Raw genomic sequence first — 10,341 nt, 5'->3', positions numbered from 1 at the left:
CTGTCTCCTAGAATGACGAGATGGACTCTTTTCCTAGCAGCATACTCGTATAGACTCATACACCGTCCAGGTAAAACATTGTCCCACACAGACGCCCTCAGCCGCTGCCCCCTGCCTGCTCCTGCGGAAGACCCTGCACCGGTCCATGCTATCTTTGAGGTCACCCAATTGGACCTCCCCATCACTGCCCTTGACATTGCGGCCAAATCCAAGACTGACAAAACGATCGCCCAGGTACTGGACTGGGTGAGGAGGGGTGGCCGGGCGGTGATGTTGAAACCAAATTTACACCTTTCAAGACCCGCCTACAGGAATTATCCAGTTTGCAGGGCTGTTTGCTGTGGGGCACACGAGTGGTCATTCCGACCTCACTGCGTACCCGAGTTCTGGAGGCGTTGCACGAAGGACACCCTGGCATCGTCAGAATGAAGGCATTAGCACGCAGCTACGTATGGTGGCCGGGCCTCGACGAGGACATCATCCAATGGGTAAGCTCCTGCCATCCCTGCCAGGAATCCCGTCCAGCCCCCCCAATTGCCACCCCCACTAAGTGGGAAAGCGCCAGCGCTCCGTGGTCCAGGATCCACATCGACCTAGCAGGCCCGTTGCATGGGAAAATGTTCCTAGTGGTTGTGGACTCTTACTCTAAGTGGATTGACGTGGCACAACTAACCACAACCACCACACTAGCGATTACCAAGGTATTGACTCGCCTGTTTGTAACACACGGCCTTCCAGACTCTATTGTTTCCGACAATGGTCCCCAGTTCGCATCCGCCGAGTTCAGCCGTTTCGCTGCCAATCTGGGCATCCGCCACATCTTCACGGCCCCCTTTCATCCTGCCAGTAACGGATTGGCTGAAAGAGCCGTTAGGACCACTAAAGAAGCTCTGGCTAGGTTCAGCAAGGAAGACTGGCACCACAAACTCTCCCGTTTCTTGATGAGCCAGCACTCAACCCCGTGCACAGTCACTAATAAGTCCCCAGCTGAGCTCCTGATGGGCAGACGCCTGCGGACTGTATTGGACAGGCTTCACCCACATTACTGCCCTGACTCTCCCCTCGCTTCCACATCGGGGGTTAGGCATTTTGTCTTACAGGAAACCGTGTTCGCGAGGAACTTCGCTGGAGACCCTCTATGGATCCCGGGCGAGATCGTGGCCATCACCGGACCCAGGTCATATCGGGTCAAACTGGAGGACGGCCGAGTCTGGAGAAGGCACCTGGATCAGCTGCGGAGGCGCCACAGCACTCTCGTCAGCAGTGACCCAGAATTACAGACCGGGGCGAGGCCACAGCATCAACCCCACATCAGCACCAATTCCGGTGACCTGCTTACACCAGCAGCCGAGCCAGGGAATCCGAACACGGACAGCGACTTCCAGATGACTGACCAGTTCGAACCAGTCAACGGGAACACGTCCCCAGTAACCAGCCCCACGAGTCCCGAACCAACCTGGACCGAGGGTCGCGCTCGTGACTGCCTACCGACCCAGCCATCCCCTACAGACTCTGAACTGACAGACAACCCACCAGAGTTGCGCCGTTCTGGGCGCCAGCATAAACCTCCTGCCTACCTCAAAGACTATGCGTGTTCGCATCTGGGGGAAAGGGGTGTTATGTCCCTGGAACTCAAAGGAGTTCCCTCTCAGGTCCGTTCACGATGCGGGGGCGGTTGCCCCCTCGCTCATTGGTTGGTTCTCCCCAGCAGCCAGCTATAAAAGCAGGCTGCGGGGTCCAACCAGTTGCTGATCGCTGCGAGCCAGTTCCAGGCTTGGCTAGCACGTTCAGTCCTTTATTACTTTAATAAAGTATTTGTTGCACCAATGCCCTGGTTCAGCCTCTCATTTCCCAAACTTAACATGTAGGGCAAGAGCAGAAGAACAATTTGCAAGACCATAGTTGGGTAGAGTCATTTGTTCTTATCCAACCTGCTGAGCAGTATATGGCTTATAAGGCATTAAACCACCCAGACTTTCTGGCACAAGTTATACTGTTCCTAAATCTATTGTTTATACTGAAGGCAATCACTGGGGAAAAGGTCTGGAGAATCAGGAATAAGACAACCAAGGTGTGACTAATTATAATAAGAAACATTACCTCTGCAATATCAAAAACTCTGGTTGATTACAGATAAAAGACATAGCAGGAGAAGGTGCTGATGCCATTCTTACAAACATCAACGTTTTCATCGATCCATTTAATAAGAATCAGGATCCGGAGAATATTTTTAGTTATGCAACAATAAGGTGACCAATGGCTTGTAAAAGGCCTTAGACTAACCCAGGGGGAAGGACTACAAAAATGGTTGATTTCATCCCCTACTCATTAATCATAGAGTTCATCATGAACACCAAAGCAAATTGCATCCTTTGCCTTTTAAAGATATGTGAGATCCTTTCCTTAGTTACTGTATTCGTATACATTTCACACTGTCACCTTTTAAGTGATTGTCATTAAAATCAAATGTGCCTAACAATAAATATCATTTGTCAGCTAAACCCAAACACCATGCAGATATCACAGCAAAATGCAATTAGTGGATTCTAATGACATATGACAGTGATGGCTAACCTTTTTGGGCTCCTGTGCCAAAAATTGTGTGCGTACTGACACGCACTCATCACGTGCCAGCACCCAGAAGGCAATGTGTGTCCCCCGCCCCTGCACATGCATGTGCAATCCCCGCCGCCACCCCCACCCACCTCTCCCTTATCTGCACTGCGCCTCACAGTTGATTTTTGGCTGGTTTGAGGCCTTTTTCGGCTTCCCAGAGGCTTGAAAAAAGCCTCTGCAGGCCGAATAGGCCCATTTCGTCACTTCCAGTATTATTTTCCTCTGGCTCATGTGCCGGCACAAATGGCTCTGCATGCCACCTGTGGCACGCATGCCATAGGTTCACCATCACGGACATATTAAATCAGGCTATAGATTGCTTCTTGGGAGATCACATTTCTTTGAATTCAACTATTTGTAACCATAGTTTATGACAGGAGTGTCAAACTCAATTTCATTGAGAGCCGCATCAGAGTTGTGTTTGACCTCAGGAGGGCCAGGGGCCAGGGGGCCAGCTGGACATCACTCGTGTTGGGGGCACCTGTGGCAGCCCAAGTGCTCCTCACCTCCATTTTCAGCTGTGATGGCCTCCTGCAACCCTCCACCAGTGAAAATGGAGCTCGGGAGGGCAATGGGCATTTTTGCTGGCAGAGGCACCACGGGCCAGTCCTTCACTGTATCCAGGTCAACCCTGCGGGTCAGATCTAAGCACCCCGCAGGCCGGATATGGCTTCCAGGCCTTGAGTTTGACACCCCTGGTTTATGACATCACATATTGTGAGCACAGACAGTTGTGCTTTTTTCAGAACATCATTGTCAGTCACCCCAGATAACGCAAATAGGAAACAGGAACAGGTGAGCTTATTCTACTTTATTGCACAGGTATCTCTGGACACCTGCATAACTGGATAGAAGCATTTCTTCTGGTATACAGTGTGTCCTAGTGTGCCGTCTGGTTTTTTGTACATTAGTACATCTAGGAATGGTAGTTGTTTGTTTGTTTCCATTTCCATGGTGAACTTGATTTTGGGGTGTGTGCTGTGTCATTCTTCGTGTTAGGTACTCGTTTATTCATGAGGACGGGTTTCCAAATGGCTGGTAGGCGGGAGGTATCATCTCATTTATTCATGCTGTGTGGGCGTTTTATATCTCTATGGCTTCTCTGATTATTCTGTTGTTGAAGTGTTCGGTTTTGGCGATAGTTCTGGTATTTTTAAAGTCAATCTCATGTCCTGTGGCTTTGAGGTGTTGGACCAGGGAAGAGGTGGGTTCTTCTTTTTCGATAGAGTTCTTGTGTTCTTCAATGCGTGCACTTATTCTTCTGTTAGTTTGTCCGATGTATGCGGTGGGGCAGGCGGTGGAAGGGATTTCGTGTACTCCTTGGTTTTCTAACTCGATTTTGTCTTTAGGGTTTTTTAGGATGGTGAATATTTTTCTGTTTGTGCAGAATGCTGTTTTAATGTTGTGTTTTTGGAGGATCTTGCTGATTTTGTCTGTAGTGCCTTTTATATATGGAAGGAGGGCTTTGCCGTTCTCTTGTTCTCTGTCTTGGATTTTGGTTGGGGTTTCTTTTTGGATTAGGTGGGTAATCTTCTTTCTTTGGAATCCATTGGCTGTTAGTATGTTAGTGAGAGTGTGTAGTTCAGTTTTTAGGTGTTGTTTGTCGGCTAAGCATTTTGTTCTGGAGATGAGTGTCTTGGCTACGGAATTGATCTGTGCTGGGTGGTGGTGTGAGAGTGTGTGTAGATAGCAGTTTGTATGTGTTTTCTTCTGGTAGATGGTGTGTCCTAGGGAGCCATTGGATTTTTTTGTATACTAAGACATCTAGGAAGGGAAGTTGATTGTTAGCTTCTGTTTCCATGGTAAATTGTATTTTGGGATGTAGACTGTTGAGGTGTGTGAGGAAGTTGTTCAGCTTTTCAGTTGTATTTTATGTATGCATACTGTGTGCAATAAAGTTGGAAGATTTTTTGTAGCCCTTTTCCTTCCTGATTGCACCCCTAATTTTGCCCTTTCCCCCCTTTTTCCATTACCTTTAATTTCTTTTTTAAGTTTTACCTTTCTTTTCAGGTATGTTATATATTTTATTCTAATTGAATATTTGAAATAGAATAAAATTATTGTTTAAAACTTGACGTGGTAATGATAAATCTAGATTTTTATACTTCTTCATTTTTTCCTTCCTATTCCTTATTAATAATGATCTGCTTCTCTTTTACATTTTTATTGTGTGTTTTTCAATGTTTTGGTACTTAGGCAGGAGAGGGGTTGGGTGCTTTTATACAAATTTTGAAAATATATAAAACAGTTTTTCAGCACTCTACCAGTCATCCACCTTCTTTGGTGGAGATGGTCCCTCCTGCACAAGGAACAGAGATAACAGATAATCAGAGTTGGAAGGGACTTTATAGGTCAGTGGTGGCTAACCTTTTTGGGCTCCTGTGCCAAAAATTGCACTCACGCTTGTGTGCCAGCACCCAGAAGGCAATGAGTGCGGCCCCTCCATGGTCCCTGCGCATGCACACACAATTCCTCCCCCCTCACCGCCCCCTTACCTGCACTGGGCATGCACGTGCCTCCCAGCTGATTGTTCAGCCCATTTGAGGCCTTTTTTGGCCTCCAAGGGGCTTGAGGGAAGCCTCTGTAGCCTTTGGAGGCTGAAAAATGGGCCCATTTAATCAATTCCGGTATTTCCGGAAAACAGGAAGTGATGAAACAGGCCTGTTTTTTGGCCTCCAAAGGCTGCAGAGGCTTTCCTCAAGCCTCTGAGAGGCCGAAAAAGGCCTCAAACAGGCCGAAAATCATCTGGGAGGCACACGCATGCGCAGTGAGGTAAGTTTGCCTGGGGCTTGCATGCCGGCACAAATGGCTCTGTGTGCCACCTGTGGCACATGTGCCATAGGTTCGCCATCACAGTTGTAGGTCATCTAGTCTGACCCCCCCACCCAAGCGGGAGACCCTGCACCATTTCTAACAAACAGCAGTCCCATCTCTTCTTGAAAGTCTCAAGTGAGCTATTACAGCAAACTGGATTTATGGGGTCCAGCAGCCTGACAAATCCAGACAGGCAGCTATGCATACACCCAGACCTTGGCAGGGGCTGAAGATTTTTAAAAAGCAGCATTCAGTGGTACAGATGGAGCTGATGTCACTGAGAAATGAGACCTAAAACAGAAGGCCCAAGTTTTAATTTGTGGTGTCAGCATTCCAACTAACCAACTCCAAACCAATGAACAGTTTATTGTAATGATCATTTTCATCCAGACTCTTAATGTTATTCCCATAGGGCAGGGTTGTCAAACTGGCAGCCCATGGGCCGGATATGTCACGCGCAGACCACGCCCACACCAACTCCATGAAACATTGCAAAACGTGAATTTGGGATTCAAATTTTTTTACTACCAGTTCTGTGTGTGTGGCTTGGTGGGCATGGCAGAGGAAGGATACTGTAAAATCCTCATTCCCTTCCCACCCCACTAACCTGCTTTCCAGTTCCGTTCTCCTGTGCAGGGCAACAAAAGAAGACCCAGCCAATCAGCTGGGACTCAGGAGGCAGAGAATAGATGGGGGCAGGGCCAGTCAGAGATGGTATTTGCCGGTTCTCCGAACTACTCAAAACTTCTGCTACCAGTTCTTCAGAATTGGTCAGACCCTGCTGAATACCACCTCTGAAAACGTCACATGACAGCAATGTGACACTTTGAGTTTCACATCTGTCTTATCCCAAGCAAGCAAACAGGCAAGCAAGATTTATCTTCTCAAATACTTGAAATAAGCAGTTAAACTCTACAAAGGCTTTCATACAAAGTTCTCTTTATTGGATCATAATAGGCATCCTCAAGGTATAACTCACAGTTATGTTGAGATTCATCTAATGTTCAATCTTTGCATAGTTGTCTTCATAGTGTGAAAATACACTTATCTTCATCCCATAACGATGGAACAAAGCGGCACGATGCTGCTGGGGTCCAAGCAAGAATAAAGGAAACTCCCCCAACCCAACCAAGGGTCAATTCAGTGACCAAACAGGATTACAGATGTGACCACATGACATGAACTACATTTCCCATGAGGCATTGACTACATTTACCATGAGGCATTCTCTTAAGGGGACAGCTCCCAATTCCCAATCAACTATGCCTGGACAGCACAACATCCATGCCATAGGGCATGTTGTTTCCTTCAGTTTTCACTATTTTTCCCCATTTGATGGTAAGCATGGCACATTTGTATAGTCCAGACTCCATTGCTACATATTGGCCTTTTTCAAGGGGCAACTGGACTTTCTGGTTTTTCTTTGAAGACATTTCGCTTCTCATCCAAGAAGCTTCTTCAGCTCTTGGATGAGAAGCAAAACATCTTCAAAGAAAAACCAGAGTCCAGTTGCCTCTTGAAAAAGCACCTTTGGGAAAACTATGACCTGGATAACTGAGAATCTCCATAAACACATATGGACAGTGTTGAGCAACGATTCTATTTCAGATGTTGTTTTTCTATATAGCTTTAGTTCATCCATATAAAGGAAGTGAGATAGTCTGACAGATTTTTTTAAAAATTTTTGATAGCAATGGCCTGAGTTATTCAGTATTATTGACAAAAAGATTCAGTGCAATAAAAACAGTAGTGGTAAAACTGAATCTCCTTGAAAGATTCATCTCTTGATATTAATCTCTTCCAATCATCATTGACTAGCAGCCATGTCTTCCATTGTGCCATCAGTCTTTGCACAACACTTCTGATGTTTCTACTGCCTCCTGTTATTTCTAGGCACTTGATCCTATCATGTGGCAGGGACTCAAATGTCTTCTTGTAATCAGTTCATGCTACATTCAAGTTGCTCTTATCATTATTGTTATTCATAGCACTATTGTTATTTTCATTATTCATAGTACTATTCAGATACCATAATATTTATTAAATTATTCTCATATAACAAACATTTGGGAATCAACGATCAATCTGAAACTTAAGGAAGGGGGTCATAGTTTGTTGATTTGGAACAAACTATGGGTTTTTCATTAAATAGATCTCATGTTTTGCTATGTGCTACTAGAGAATATGATGACATTTTGCAGTTAACACTCTCACGATTTCAAGTGTGCCCATGGAAATAAAAAAGGACTTGGGGAAAGGAGGAAGATTTAGGGCTTTTAGGGCTAACACTGCCTGTATAGCTAGACTTGCATCAGGCTGACTCAACTGAGAATATTCAGATCTGTGCAATATGCAGAATCGCTAACCAACGCAGCTTGATATTTACTTATTATTCCTTCTGGGGGTTAATTCAGTATCTATGTTTTTTTTCCCATTAGCCAGTACCAAATTGCTCCCTCATTGACTATTTCTAAATGATTGAACTCTCCAGCTGCTTCACCAAGTTTTGTTTACACTTTTAAATCTGGTGGTCCACCTCTCCACCTCTCCGTGTTTCACACCTACAATTATGAAAACCATCGAGAACTCTTCATCTCTCTGACTGCCAAATCCTGGGGGATTTTCCCCAAGATCACCATTGAGAGAACAGCGTAGACAGCTGATGCAGGGGTGACATGAGGTTAATTTCCCTCACTGGGTTGGAAGAGACAACAAACATCATTTTATTCTTGGCTTGTTGAGGCTTTGGCTTAAGTTTTAAGTACTACGCTAAAGTTTGATCGTGTTAAACCCTGGACATAAAGACTTTGTGCCTACTTTACTTCAAAATCCACTAAATCAGCCCTTCACTTAGAGGCCCTCATTACTTGGATGGGGCTGACTATAGTCTCAAAATGAAGTTCAGATGACACCACTAGTGACATAAGCAGAGATTGAAATTTCCTCTTTGCTTTGTATCCAATAACTGAAGTTATTTCTCTTGCTCTTACTCTTTGGCTGTCCTGGGCAAGTACAGGTGCCCTTGCCATTTTTCAGTTCTCACAGGACATGAAGTGTCTACTCGCTAGTGGGTAGATCAGTGTTCCTCAACTTGGCAACTTTCATACGTGTGGATTTCAACTCCCAAAATTCCACAGCCAGCTGAAAATTGCCAGAGTTGAGAAACTGAATTAGATGCTCACTATCAAAGGCTTCACTGAACCCAAAATGTTTCAGGCATCACATCTGAATAGAATGGAATGGAATGGAACAGGAACAGGAATAAAAAAGAATGGAATGGGCAGGGGTGGGATTTTACCAGTTCATACCTATTCACTAGAATCGGTTGTTAACACCCTAAGCAGTTCGGAGAACCAGTTGTTAGAAGAAATTACTGGCCTAATCCTGTAAGGAAGGCAGGAAGGAAACATTCTGGTGTTGTTTACAGAAACTGCCTCTCCGTTAACCCTTATTACATTCTTGGCAGGACTAGACTTCCTGTCTCAGGAACTTCTCTGGAGTGTTCTTCCCTCCTTTGCTGGTACTTTGCTTGTGTGGAGTGACCATTCAGTTACAATGGCACTGAAAAAAGTGACTTATGACCATTTGGCACTGAAAAAAGTGACTTATGACCATTTTTCAATTACGACTGTTGCAGCATCCCCACAGTCCATGTGAGGAGATGTGTGCCTTGATGTGAGTGATGTTGAGTTGGCCACACCCAGCCAATAACATGACCACCAAGACATGTCCACCCAGTCACATGACCACCAAGTCATGCCCACCACCTAAGCCACACCCACAGAGCCGGTTGTTAAAAATTTTGAATCTCACCCCTAGGAATTGGGGATATGGGTAGGAGCAGGGGTGGGATTCTACTGATTCAGACCGGTTCAAGCGAAATGGATGTTAAAGTTACAACTGTTCGCCAAACTGGTATTTCAACTGACCGGCTGCGCCCCCCCACCGCTCCTCTCCCCTCCCCACCAAGGAGTCTCCATACAACCCATTTTCGATGCAGGTCCCACACAGAGGCTCTGGGAGGGAGAAAAAATGGGCCTTCCGGAAGTCTGGAAACAGGCCTGTTTCCGGCTTCCAGGGGGCCTCCGGAGCCTGGGGAAGGCCATTTTCGCCCTCCCAGAGGCCCAGGGGAAGCCTCCAGACCCTTGGGAGGGCAAAAACGCCCTCCCTCAGGCTCTGGAGGCCCACCGGAAACAGGAAGTTCCAGTAGGACACACCCACCCAGCAAACAGGTCCATTTTTTGGCCTCCCGAAGCTCCCCGGAGGGCAAAAACGGTCTCAAATGGGCCGAAAATCAGCTGGGAGGCATGCGCATGCACCTGCACAGTGCAGGTAAGTTTGGCTGGGGCTTGCGTGCCTGCACAAATGGCTCTGTGTGCCAACTGTGGTACACATGCCATAGGTTCGTCATCACGGCCCTGTACCATTTCAGATAAATGTTTTTCCAATTTCTTCTTAAAAACTTCCCATGTTGGAACATTTACAACTTTTGGAGGCAAACTGTTCCACTTATCAATTGTTCTGTCAGGAAATTTCTCCTTAGTTCTAGGTTGCTTCTCTCCCTGATTAGTTTCCACCCACTGCTTCTTGTCCTTCCCTCAGGTGCTTTGGAGAGAATAGCTTGACTCCCTCTTCTTTGTGGCAGCCCCTGAGATATTGGAAGACTGCTATCATGTCACTCCTAGTCCTTCTTTTCATTAAACTAGATACACCCAATTCCAGCAACCGTTCATGTTTTAGGAGAGTTCCCTAATCATCTTTGTTGCTCTTCTTTGCACTCTTTCTAGTCTCAATATCTTTTTTACATCCTGGCGACCAATACTGGATGCAGTATTCCAAGTGTGGCCTTACTAAAGCATTATAAAGTGGCATTGACGCTTCCCATCAGGAAAATTGAAGCCATCCCCCTTG

This window comes from Pseudonaja textilis, chromosome 2 (assembly GCF_049901715.1).
Source record: "Pseudonaja textilis isolate UNSWEBS1 chromosome 2, rPseTex1.2, whole genome shotgun sequence".
In the NCBI taxonomy this organism is placed as follows: domain Eukaryota; kingdom Metazoa; phylum Chordata; class Lepidosauria; order Squamata; family Elapidae; genus Pseudonaja; species Pseudonaja textilis.
Note: the sequence above shows the minus strand (reverse complement) of the source record.